The sequence below is a fragment of the Mytilus galloprovincialis genome, chromosome 6 (genome assembly GCF_965363235.1).
Source record: "Mytilus galloprovincialis chromosome 6, xbMytGall1.hap1.1, whole genome shotgun sequence".
Classification (NCBI taxonomy): domain Eukaryota; kingdom Metazoa; phylum Mollusca; class Bivalvia; order Mytilida; family Mytilidae; genus Mytilus; species Mytilus galloprovincialis.
In genome coordinates, this window is record NC_134843.1 from 13317604 (window position 1) to 13331817 (window position 14214).

The 14214-nt window shown below is 31.5% G+C and overlaps 1 protein-coding gene across 1 annotated transcript in view; it reads left to right on the forward strand.

Moving 5' to 3' along the window:
- Positions 1–293: 293 nt before the first annotated feature.
- Positions 294–14214, forward strand: part of LOC143078984 (dopamine D2-like receptor) — a 162594-nt gene continuing 148673 nt past the window's right edge. Inside the window, exon 1 of the mRNA XM_076254071.1 lies at positions 294–398. The gene's annotated coding sequence lies outside the window, so the exon portion shown is untranslated. The remainder of the gene's footprint in view (positions 399–14214) is intronic.

The following is a 14214-nucleotide window of genomic DNA, read 5'->3' on the forward strand; positions in this document are numbered from 1 at the left end:
TAAGAGTTTATGTTTTAGAATCTTGCTTATTTCTTAAATAGTTAGTTTTAGTATTATTGTGAAAATACGGTAACTTATTGTGACAGTCGTCGTTAATTTTCTCGAACAGAAATAATCGAGTATTTTGCGTAGAATAACTAATTCTGTAGCAGTCTATGGTAGGTATCTGATCAGATAGCAGTACTAATCTTACATTCACTATATTGATTCAGGACTGTCAATTTTCCATTGGATAAAACCGTTAATCGCTCTTATAAACAAATTCCTTACAAAAACATATTCACTTCTAATTGGAAATCTGGCATAAAAGTTTTATATCTGTTTTGTTTTATTCCAGACGTGTGTTCAGTTTGATTAATAATTGGTAAGGATTAATTGTCGAAGGAACGTATATAAAAGTAAGTATCCATTTATATTTCTCACAACTCGCTTCACAGTCAACGTGTGAAATTAAATGCATTTGATTAAACATCGAATAAAAGGTAAAGTAAAAATATTAATTTGAAAACCAAGTACATGTACTATATTTTGTAAATTAAAATGGTGTGCCTTATTAGTAGTTATTTAATTGTATATTGAGTTTTCAAAACAACTTTCGAGAATGTACCATGTGCTTAAATAAGAAAACACTGGACGGTTACCTTTAAAATAACAACTTTGTTGAATAGAAAAAAAAAGAAAACACAAAACTGAGGCAATTAATCAAAAACATTTTAACCATTCATTTATTTAAAAAAAATATATACGAAAACACATAGCCTCCTTTCATGTATAATATTTTGTTAAGGTGTACAGTAGATATCATTCATATGACACAGTCATGCAGACACTAAAGTCTTGATTTACTATCAGTTTAACATATAAGAAATTGAAAACAAGACATACCTAGTCAAAGCAGTTTATTTTTTTGGGAACGTTTAATGAAAGCGTTTTGTAGATCTTAACTTTTGAAAGACATTCGATCGTTTGATGTTCAATAAAAACTTGAGATACTTTCAATGTCTTTAGCAGGTTGTATTTCATATTGAGAATGCACAAGTACATTTAGTTATGTAAATGGTGATTCAAGAATGTCTTCGGTCTTCACAGGAATAAAGTAATTACTACAATAGCGATATGTAAAAGTTGTTTGTCTGATCAATCGAGTAAAAGTATTCATAAGTACTAAGCTGCGGGTAAATCATGTTTGTAACACATAGACAAAATCATTACGTTCGTCAGATTGTATATTGGAGACATAAATGTACAAATGTCAAATAAGGGAACAAGATTTCCCTTTTATTATTAAATTTACTATCATGTTATCAAAATGTTTTCAAAATAACAGATATTACTAACATTAACTGTCCAAAATATCATTCCAACCCCATCAATAGTTACAAAAAAACCCATAAAAAAACCACTAACAAAAACTAAACAAAAAACAAATTAAAAATCCATGAAAAAAATGTGTAATGCTACTTAGAGAATCATATGGACACGGTTCTAAAATATATATCATTAGACCTAATGCTAACCTTCAACTATAAGGAGAAACCGTAAGACCTATTGGCTGCCTTAATTTGTTTGTGATTGTAATGTTCAATGACAAGATTGTCAAACCTTTTTGACTGTTTTACACATTTTGGAAAGATTGCGCTCTGAAATATTGTCGGGCTTACAATGAAAGTAGATCAGATGTCTTTAAGACGTCTGTCTTCCTATTACCGATGGGACGACCGTCAGACCTTTTGACTATTTTACACTGTGGAAAAATTGCGGTCAGAAATTTTCTCTGCCTTGCAATGCCCCAAGAGATGTCTGTAAGACATCTTCTCTGCAAGGTCCGGAGAAATTGTCTTAAAACACATTGACTGCTTCAAACAGCGGAGAGAAATAACGTCGCACATGTCATTGTGTATAATATAACTTTATAATACTCTATGTACTTATAAATATGTTATTATTATTTTGAGGACTCTCAGGAAGATTAGTTTTAACTAATGGGATCATCCTCTTGAAATAAAGATTATTTATTTATTTATTTATTTTATTTATTTGCAATATCCGGAGAGATTACAAACAGATCACATGACCGACTTTCCGTAGAAATTGCCGTCTGACATTTTGCCTGTCTATTATCTGCCCTTTACTGTTTAGATAGTCGACCGTCAAAATTTTGTATGCATTACAATGTCCCGAGGAGATGGATCATAAGACTCATTGTCCATTTCTCATAGTCCAGAGATACCAGAAGTGGAGTTATGAAAAAAAGGGGTGGGTGGGTGTTCAAACCAATTTCAAAACGACAAATGTTAGTTTTTGCAACATCTTTATTTGTGGCCTTTGACTATTTTCTGATCTTTGGTCAGGTCGTTGTCTCTTTGACACATACCCCGTTTCTATATTCAATATTTTTATGTATATACTTTTCTAAATAATTGGCACTATATGAATTTCACGCTGAGAAAGACACAACTATATTAGGTGTTTCTTTTCTCTGAGCAAGAAGTTATCAGTTTAATATAATTGTATTTGTGGTGCATTTAATGGGAAATTTCGATATTATTCTTTATTTTTTGACATGTATTGTATTTTGACAAGTTCATAAAAAATAATTTTCTTAAATTGAATAACAAATATTGAAAATAAATTGGATGTCTACTTATTTACAGCTGTTTCTCGGTAAGCTGACAAAAAGATAATTTGTTTTCAGTACAAGCTTTCATTCAGTTTTACTTTGGGTCTGAAATCAAAATACAAAATGTTGATTCTAGAAGTTAAGAGGTTAATGAATAATACATAACTTGTATCTGATAGCGTATCATGCATATTTATATAAAAATGACTCTACTGTTATGTTTGTCTTGCATTGCCTTTAATCGTTTTTAATTTCCCATTTCTAACTGGAAAAGCTAGAATTACACATAATGGTAGCACATAAAGAATGAATCTAGTACTAATCCAAGCATGTGCTTGGAGCATTGAACCCCTTAAATTCAATTTCGTAGAATAAACAGTCATATTTTTTGGGGGGACAAGCACCTGTTTGGAAACGTTGTTTAGAAGTTTTTTTTATTACAATTTATTTCATCGAACTCATTGCTTTGTATATGCATGTACATCAGAGAATACTTGAAAACTTAAAGAATTTGTAGAAACCTGTTGCTAGCATGCCTTTCTGCCTTAAACAGCAATCCCTGGTTTCCGGTGGGAATTACAATGCCCCACACTTCAACCCCGTCCATCTATCCTTTGATTTTATTTCGTCCTGAAAATGCATGAAATGAACTACAATCAATCAATCACTAAATTAAAATAGATAAAAATGGCCATTGCCAGTTGCCAAGCACTATTCAACTTAGTTACTTCTTCTTCTTTATGTAGATCCCCCCAGCGTTGGAGAACACACATCTTTCTGTGTTCCCTTAACGGATTATTTTTTAAAATGTTTGTAAACATATTCACAAGTTATAGACGTACACGTTGAGTGGTTCAGATCTATGAATAGTAATTGTGTTACACCAATAGAGATATTCTTGCAGTAAATATTTAATATTTGCAAATGAGAGAATCATTACTTTCATGAAGGCAAATTGGAAATTAATAAAAACAGCTAAAAATGTACTAAGTAATTTATAATTCAATTCGAATAACGAGCTTATTTTAAAAACATTAAAAATAACAAATATTGAGAAAAGAAGTTTCAGCGATTAACTTATGAGGTTGATGACACGCTGGTAAACCACAAACTGTAAGCAAAAAAAAAGAGAGGCGAAAGATACCAGAGGGACATTCAAACTCATAAATAAAAAATAAACTGACAAAGCCATGAAAAAAACCAAAAAGACCTAAAAACAGACAACAGTTTACAAAAGACAACATAGAAAAGTAAAGACTGAGCAACACGAACCCCATAAAAAGACGTGAGCGATCTCAAGTGCTCCAGGAGAGTAAGCTGAGATCCCGCTCCAAATGTTAAACCCGCCATGTTGCTCATATAAATGTTAAACCCGTCATGTTGCGGAAATGAAACTTTTGGTGAAAGAGAAATATATTAAGACCATTTTGAGCCCAAATTTACAAATTTACAATCCCGGTGATATATCTTACTTGGTATGACACATTCGGGGAAAAGGAGAGTCAACAATTAGCTTTCAGCGAGCAATAAACTCAATCGCCTATCAGTTACCTCTAAACATTTAATGAGTAACAGTTATAAAAAAAACTGTAGGTGTCAGACCACCAATTAAAAGTCCCTATCTGTTCAACCAAATTTTGCAATTTTCATAGCTTTCTAAAATTTTTATCTTAAGTTTAACCTCTTACAAACCAGGTATGTCCTGAATCGTACAGGTATCACCTTTCTTCATGCCAATTTACAACATACCTTTAAAGCCATATAAGAAAGATGAGACCTTCCGAACTGATGTACCACTAAAAATAACCCCTGGTTTTCTTAAAATACTATGGAGCGCATTAATCCTCAATTTTTAATTTCAACTCATAGACAAGTAAATTTGGGCTCAAAATGGTCTTAATATATTTCTCTTTCACCAAAAGTTTCATTTCCGCAAATTTGTTGGGTAGTTTAAGTAAACAATGACATCAAATGCACTATTTTTTGTCCGAGTAGGCCTACTTTCACGTTCTAAATTTGGGGGAGTAACTGGTGGTGTGACACCTGAAGGTAAACGTATTCAACATTGATAGTTTTGATCGGGCGTATCTGAAGATGCTAGAATACAGTGAAGTGTCTATTCAGATCTCATTAGCAAACTGTACCACTGACATTTATAAAGGCGATTGTAAGAGATAATAATGACCAACGATGCCATACTCAATTCATTGTTTCATCTCTGTTGCTATACTTTTACCAATTACAAATGGCAGGTCATTCTCTGGAACAATTGAAAAGAACAATGGAATGACTTTTAATGAATGGTCAGTAACTATGTAGTTGATATATAGCCTCCCTTAAATCAAGCATCTAATCAGTAATTATTCCGATCTGTATATAGACTATGACCAAATTACAGAATTACGGTTAACTATTCTATTTACCAAAAGGTTTATTGGTTAATGAAAGCCAAAAACCCGCAGATAATGATCTTACCCTATAATCATTCGTCTTATGTACAGTATTTCGTCAGGGTAGACAACTGGTTTAATCATTATGTTAGGACATTAATTGGATAATAATTTACTTAAATTTTAGTAGGTCTTTCCACTAATGTATATCAGTCAGAAAATGTTTTACGAGAAAGAAAGATGATACATTTACATATTTTCATTAAAAAGCGGAAGCTGTTTGAAGTCAAATTTATTTCTTTGTAATTGTTGATTTTTTTTCTCTATCACTGTAAATTATTGTTTCCTAGACGAATCAGCGTCATCGATTCAGAGAGCTAAGATAAAGATTAAATGGATTTTTCTGTGAATATCATTTCAATATTTTGGGAATCACCATAAACTACCATTTCACAGGAAAGTTCTTAAAAAAGAAATGGTTACATCACTTTATTCATTTCAACAGGAGACACTATTACCAAAGGATGTTTTATAATATCAAACGATTTTAAGAAGTATATTTTATGCCCCATTTATGTGCCTTATGTTTTCTGTTCTATGCGTCCTTTCGTTCGTTCGTCCGATCGTTCTTCTGTTCGTCGGTCTGTCCCGCCTCATGTTAAAGTTTTTGGTCAAAGCAGTTTTGATGAAGTTGAAGTCCTATCAATTTGAAACTCGGTACAAATGTTCCCTATGATATGATCTTTCTAATTTTAATGCCGAATCAGAGTTATGACCCCAATTTCACGATCCATTGAACATAAAAAATTATAGTGCGATTGGGCATTCGTTTACTATGGACACATTCTTGTTTATTTTGTTGTGATCTTTTGTATGAACTTATTTTCGTTAACAACATACATTTACTGAAGCAATTGATTGATGCAAGAAAAAGTTGCATTAAAGCGTTTTGATTGTCCCTGAGTCTTTCAATTCTCCGATCAAAGGTCTTTGGAAATATGTAAAGCCCCATGACAAATACAGAAACAATGGCCCTGAATACTATTATTACAGCCATCTGTTTAACCAGTTTGAGACAAACTTTATGAGGGTATAATATCCCGATCGAATCCCACACATTTATCTTAGGATTTTTTTGTAAATTTTACAAGTGCAGCTGTTTATATTTAAAGCAACTGGAATAGGCCAGCTAATTTGCCATAAATTCATTCGTTTACTAAAATAATTTCTCTAAAAATGGTCATAGCTAATTTTAGCTTGTAGTTTAGAGGCCAATCTCATAAATTGTTACTAGGGGATGTAACGACCTTGGCTACTCATGAGGGAATCGCGACGAGCGGAAACAAAATTTTATTTCAATGATTTAGATAAAAAATAATTTGAAACCGTATATATTAAAATGTCATTCAAATCGAAAACGTTTTTTTTTATTGTAAAGTAGGTCCCCATATGTCCTAAAAGGTCACCATAAGTCTAACAGGGTCACAATAAGTCCTAAACGGTCACGATAAGTCCTTAAAGGCCACATTAAGTCGAACAAGGTCACAATAAGTCCAATTAGGTGACTATAAGTTAACCGATTGTTCCATATCAGATAGTACAAGATGAAGCAATATAAATCTGTACATGGAGGTTTCGGTTTACAACTCCAATATTAAATTTATCAAAACTATTTTTAGCCACAGTCGATTGTTGGCGTCAAGGTTAACAGATGATATGGTAATTTTCCTGGAATATAAATTTAATTAAAATATAAATGGGACAAAAGTGAACAAAGAAAAAATAAGTTAATGATTTTTTTTTTTTTTTTTTTTCTAATAATTTGATTTACGCATAAAATGTCTATAAAGCTTCTTTAATACTATAACAAGAATTCAAATTATCGAAATCTTATATAATGGTCTAGATTTGGTTTACAGAATAGAGAAAAAGGGGTAAAAATGCAGAACGATATAATGGTTAAAAAATATAAAGCGTAGAGAACTTTGGACAAAACAAAACAATTAAAAATTCAGAATAAAGAATACAGGGATGCCGAAACATGAAGAATAGAGAATAACCGACAAAATAAATAAATTAAAAAGAAAAATCATGGTTTAAAATTAATGGATCCCCCATCCAGACCCTAGTATATCAGATTATTATCAAGGTATATATCTTGTATTGAATATACAAAAATGTAACAAATTGAATAATTCTATGATATAATAAGTTCAAAATACTAGAAAGTCGTTGATTTATACACAAACAGATCAAAGTAACATTAATAATGGTACAATATACAACCTTTGCTGATGGAAGCCTCACTATCATTTAAATGTAATCAGTTATAAAATAATTTACAATTCATTGGGTCAGAGACAAATCATTGAACAGATTGATACCTCAGGTAACAATAGATAAAAAAAAACCATATATTATCTTTTTCTATTGCTTTTTCTTGACTATCGTCGTCGGCAAAATATGATTTCTTTAATTTATTTCTGAGTTATACAAGTGGTTATATGGAGATGTCATGTAAAGATAATTTAGAGAATTGATATTAGATATGTCAGAAAAGTATGTGCACTTTGTGATTTGCTCTTCACTAAACCACATGTCAAAAAGTATTATAATGTGACAATGCTTGTATGGATCTAAGACGCTTAAGGTAGATATTTTTTTTTTATTTCTAAGAATAGTTTGCGACGATTTAAAAGATTTTTTTTTTTTTTTCGAGTAATCATATATTTGCACATTGTAAGGAAAAAACGTATTGTGTAAACTTTGCAAACCTAACTTCAAAGTTCATTTTACTTGAAAAATACATGTATCAGTTTAAAAAAATGACACGAATGTTTCGTTGATCGGATGATAAAAGGATGAAGCTATTATGCTTTTGTTTTAATACACAAGACATGCGTCAAATAAAACTTCTCACTGGCGCTCGCATCAAAACGCTTGGATGGTCAAACCAATAACAAAGTTGAGGAGCACTTAAAATTAAAGATTCCAAAACGTTTTGACAAATTTATGACCATACCTGTCTGACAGTAGAAAAAAGACTTTTTGCCAGAAAAGTATGTTTTTTTATTGCATGTTGGTCCACCTATGAGTATTAATATAACCGTCACCTCAAATCAGAAATATTTATAGCCAAACATTTATGTCTACTAAGTAAGACCATTTTATGGTGAGACATAGCCCTAAAATGTATGAAAGAAATAGCCAAAGAGACCAAACAGCAACTTTGTCTGACTGCCTGACATTTAGTTTACAAAAGTTAAGATTGTAATCTTCTTCCTGGTTTAAAGACTGTTCACGCTCAGATTAAGTCATTATTCCAGTTTTTAATGGGAGAAAACATTATTTTTTCCACGTAATGACACAAAATGCCTCATTGCACATTTAAATCTTTATTTTATATCTTGGTTAATTATTTACAGTCGAAAGAATTTACAAATGATTTTGTAGACTTGGAAAAATAGTCTGAACAATCCCATTCCAATATTGTTTGTTAGCTTTGTAATGAATTGCTTTAGTCATGAAGGCTAACAGATTTACATGTTTTGCGTGACCATTCGAGTGAGAGTTCTTATGCAGACAAAATATGCCTGTAAATATAATATACTCAATTATTTTGACTTGGAAATACAACTAAATGAGCATTTTGATAAAATCGTAAAATTTTGTGTACTGTAACTAGATATATAAACTCAAAACAACCATCAGGCACACCATTTATAGTATTCCGTTATTTGTTTCGGAAGGTATATTATTCTTTTAATCTCTGACCGCTCTCCATTTTATAGCATGTAATTTATTTTCTACTATACTTGCTAAGAGATAAACGATGAAATATAACACAAACTGTGTGTTGAAGGCTCTTATTTTATTTTTGTGTATTGAGACACCCAGAGAATGACGAATGAACATTGGTGTCATGACTATGCATGAAATAGTAGCCACTGCACGTTAGTAACCAACATTCAATAAGTAGTGTTCAATTTCAACAGTATTTGAAAATATATACCGCGAGTTTGTAAAGCGATACTAGAAGTACCTACTGATTGAAGTTCCATATTTCTTATCAAGTTATTAAAAATGTCAACTCATATTCATAACCATCTCATATATCAAAAGCCATCTCCATTATTTTGTTCCACTTTTTTCACTGGTGTATCGATGTAAAAGGTTAAGATAAACATTTAATAAAATTGTGTTTTGGCCATTGAAATTGGCGATTGATTTCTCGTGTATTCATTGAAATCTATACCGAAGAAATCGACGGAATGTCATAGAAATAAGCGATTAATAAGTATAAGAAATAACTCGTCGGTGCATTCCATTCAAATATAACACATTTCTCTAAGGGCTACTAAGTAAACCGTTGTAGGTCGATAGGAGGAAATATTTTTCATAAAATTTATTAGAACTTTTCTGTTCTCTTTTAATTAATTTGGGAGTAATGAGAAAACACATCTGATCTGTGAACAGGTATTCAAACAGTAAATTGTTTAATACAATGTTTGCCGGTCACAGTATGGTAACCTGAAATGTATCAATGCTACATTAAACTATATTATATCCTTTGAATCGCATACCCTTTATCCTTAAAACCGCGAAAAAGCGAAATGGCCTTAACCGGTCACCATACTTAACTCCTAATCGCGCAACGTGTATCATACCCCAATTTGTAGTGCCATATAATAATCATTCTCAAATATATGATTGAATAATATCTAAATATCATTTGTATCAAATGTTGAAGGAACCCTCCATCAATATCAACCCTTTAGCTGAAAATGATTCCACGGGTAGATACAAAACGTGACACAATTTTACCATGCGCTATTCTCTATTCATTACAGCTGATCAATCTTAAATATGCATGCACCACAATTGACCATAACTTACGTACCAATACCAAATCTTAGACAGGGGTAATAATTTCATACTCCTAAATTTTGTTTTTCAGGTTTAATAGAGTTCGGAGTTTTTAATCTTTTCTGAAGCTTTCAAAATTTTACAGAAATTTGATAACGAGGGTAGTACCAAGCGAGTTTATAATTCTCAAAGTTTCTTAAACCTATATTACTTACATTTAAACTAAATATAATGTGTTTGACCATTTTTTGGTCACGGGTTATCAGCGGAAAATAAGAAGATGTGGTATGATTGCCAATGAAACAACTATCCATCGAAATTAAAATGAAGTAGATGTAAGTATTTTCAGGCAACTATAGCCTTCCTTCATTAACATTTAACTTATAATGACTCCTTTTTGTGTCCTTTTTCTATTTCAAAAATATATTGTTTTTGATCGGCCAAGAAAATGATAATATAGACGAAATAACCAAGAGTAAACAAACCGTCGCCAAGGAAATAACATCGTATATTATGACCTTTATTAGTCATCAATCGGACCTTTAGAAAAATATAATTCATATAGTATACCCCAGGTATATCAAATATTTATTGTATTGATAACAATGATAACGCTCTTGACATGTTTAAAGTATTTCTCATCCTTGGTTTTGCAGATTTAGGGGTTTGCGCGTTCCTGGTGAAAGAAAATCCAGCAGACGCTTTGTTCTTCATTTATCTACAAAATCATGGTTTAATACTAAATGAAAGGTCTACATGTAACTGTAAATTAAAATAGTTGTCCATTAGCTAAAAGTTCGCACAATGGCCTATTATAAACGTAAGAAATTAAGACAACCTTTATTTTAAGTGCTGAAATGGTATTCACTTTAGAGTTTATAATTTTTAAGATTTTTTTCATGAAATTGCCACAGGTTCAACGCTTAAAACATTTAAACTAAATGTTATGGAAACCACTTTTTTTTTTATGTCTACGAGATCATAACCACAATCGCAATGTAATAGCAGAAAAGTCTAACAGTACAGTAAATCCAATGAATATAAACAACATTAAGTGCATTGTTATCAATAAGTGGACAACATTTGATTGTTTAGGATTAGTTAGAAGTGGTTTTCTCTTGACCATATTGTTTACATACTAAGAAGCTCTCGTTCATTTTGATAAGTCATAAGATAACTGATATCCATAGTCAGATATTTCTTCTAATATTTGCAGTTGCAAGGTCTTTATAAAAGAAACATTTCACACTATTTATCGATCTTTCTGAAAGGAGCAGTCTTAGTTCAAGCTTTCTTTGGACTCAGAGCAAGATCTTGGTCTTGATTGACAGTTATAATATTTGATACGCCACGGAATGATTGATTACGGAGATAAATCAATATAAACTTACATCAGATGAATACTTTTTTCCATGTAACATATTCTGCTTACAATATATATCAGCTTTGGTGGAATAGTTTGAATTAACGTTAGGTTAAACTTAGTTACAGATTGTCAACAAATAAATGTCGAACTGACGGAGTAGCATATGATTGTTCAAAATTAAATTCCAAAGAAATTCAGTTATGATCAATGTATCAAACATCTGCGTCTTTCTTGGTACAAGCAGGTGATTTACACGTTCTGATAAGCTGCCAACTGAGAGAACTTTCTGGAATTATATCATTTTTAAAGTACAATGGACATTGTCCGTATACCCTCACATCTCTATCTATATTTTTGAAAATAAATCTAAGAGATAAGACATACATACTGAGTCGATTAACAATTATTGTAATTCACCAAAAGCTTTATAGTTTTCACCATTTTTATGTATGCTTACAACGATTATGTTTATTTTGAAATAAAATTCAGATACATTAAAAGTATTAAGCAAAACTAGCCCAATATAAAACCTTTTCCCTTCTTCTGGTTTCCGTTATGACACGTGTGTGCTCACTGCAAGTAAAGATTCGTTGATAAGTCAGTGATAAGTTGATCGCTGAATGCGACTCATAACTGAATTAAATGATGTGGGTTTAGGTTTAGGTTTTAGTTATCCATTGCAAATTGTCTTTCCAAAATGAAACTTTATGGTACGTACAAACCGCTTTACAGGATTTACCTTCAACTTATTGTCCTTTGTAGCTTCTTACTCATATGTGTCAGATAGGTTTCAAAAGAAATTAGGCTATTGTCAATATATCAAATGTGCACCAAGCGCTTATTGAAAGTCTACAAGAAATGGTAATTTCAAATATCAATATCAAGAAAATTTCAAAATTTAATAGTACAAACCAATTAAAAATTCTTGCTTTTTAATTTGATTTTGTCTGCACGGGATATTGGAATTGAGATTAACAAATTTAAAAAAGAGATATTGTAAGATCAAAAGGAGAAGACTGCAAATAACTATACGTCACAGGGCAGCCTTCAGCAATGAGTAAAACAAATACCAGATTTAAGCTTACAATGTATAACATCCAACAAAAGCAACTGTTGCAAACATCAACCAACCGAAACCTCTGGACCACAAATGTCTAGCGGGTTGACCATGTTTATGAACTCTCAACTCATCCCCTTACCCGGGACAGCAATGCACATTTTAAACGAAAACAATGTCAGAACATGATAAAAAAAAAATCAGTTTAGAAATGCTTAACTCAATTTGCTCTAAGAACTAAAACAAATATCAAAAAGACAAACGACAAAACTTCCGATGAGAAGTACTCGATATTCAGGTAAATAAACCATGTTTTCCCAGATAGTAGTTTGAGTTTTTCCCAACCTTTTGTGTTTTTTATTTTATTTTTCTTATAAGTAAATTTAATTATATTTTAAAAATCCATTGTAATTGCTTTTAAAAAGTTATTTCGTTTAATTTCATAATCTAGTTTACTTTTAATTTCAATGAATGACTCCTTCTGAACTTTTACTTTACTCAATCAGTTTACTGAAGTAATACCAAATACATACTGTATGAGGCACGTTTGTATGCACCAAACAACTATATTTAGATAACCATAATAGTCTTTTACAATTTATTCTCCTTATTGTACTCAATATCTCAAACTGAACTTTTCATTGCATAATGGAATCAATTATTGTTCAGAATTAACTTTAAAGTCGGTAAGTACGAGTATTTCTGGAAACTTGATGTGAATACCCATATTTATTCTTTTTTCTTTTTTTTTCATTTCCATAAATCAAAATTGATTCCATATTGCGCCGTATGTTCAGCTGTTTAAATTAATTTCTAACTATCTCACATTGTAAAACCTTTCAATAATCTCATATATGCTAGTCGTTTCAAATTAACTATGGCGGAAATTACGGTTTCAATTAAAAGTTTTGCGAATCCTCACCGAATCAGTAATATTTGCTTGGCATTTATTTCATATGAATCAATCCAAGTTGACGGCAGTGTTATAATACGAGTAATAATCTGTCACTTATGTAGTTCTGTTTTACGTCAAATATTATCTTCTGAATTATAACAGTAATCTGAAATAGGCAAAAGCTCCATTATACAGTAATTGTTTCCGATTGCTTGGTTAGAATGATTTAAAAACTGAGCATCGCTACTGTTTAACTCTCCGACATTGTACTTCATTTCGTAGCAAATTTATTTGAAAGAAAATATAAAATTGGAAATAAAATAGACAATATAAGTAGATGCTAGAATTCTACTGTCCCCAACACCGGAAAAATATGTGTATGAAAATATCATCTTAGTTCTGTTGAATAAAACTAACACTATGTTAAATACCTGCTGATGTCTAAATGATAAAGTCTCTGTTAGCAGTCTATATTTGCAAATGAAAGGAGGAGGTATATGATAGCCTTTCACTGTCCCCTGAAAGTGTCAAACTATTGAAAGTAGGGCTCGGTTCATATCTGCAAATCAATGTCAAGATAACAAAATGAGGCTATTTAGAAATTTTGTGCTCTATTGCACGTAGAGCAATATGTTAGAATCATTAGGTCTAAAGCATATATGTTATAACAGTAAAACACACTTCAAGTAATGATTCTGATATCTGACAGGCACATGTCTTGTTAATATAGGATGAATGATAACTGACCGATAAGTGTCTTGTCAACATCTAATGGATGTTATTTAACAGGCAAGTGTGTTCATCTAATTAATATGTTAATTGACAGGTAAATATATAGTCGGTGGTGTACGCACAGTCTGATCCAATCCTTTGTATGTTATGGTCTGTGGTGTTATATCAGTCTGATACAGTTCTCTGTATGCTAGGGGGCTCTGGTGTTTCGCACTCTTGTCCAGTCCTCTGTATGAAATGGGTCTGTGGTGTTATATCAGCCTGATGCAGTCCTCTGTATGTAATGGG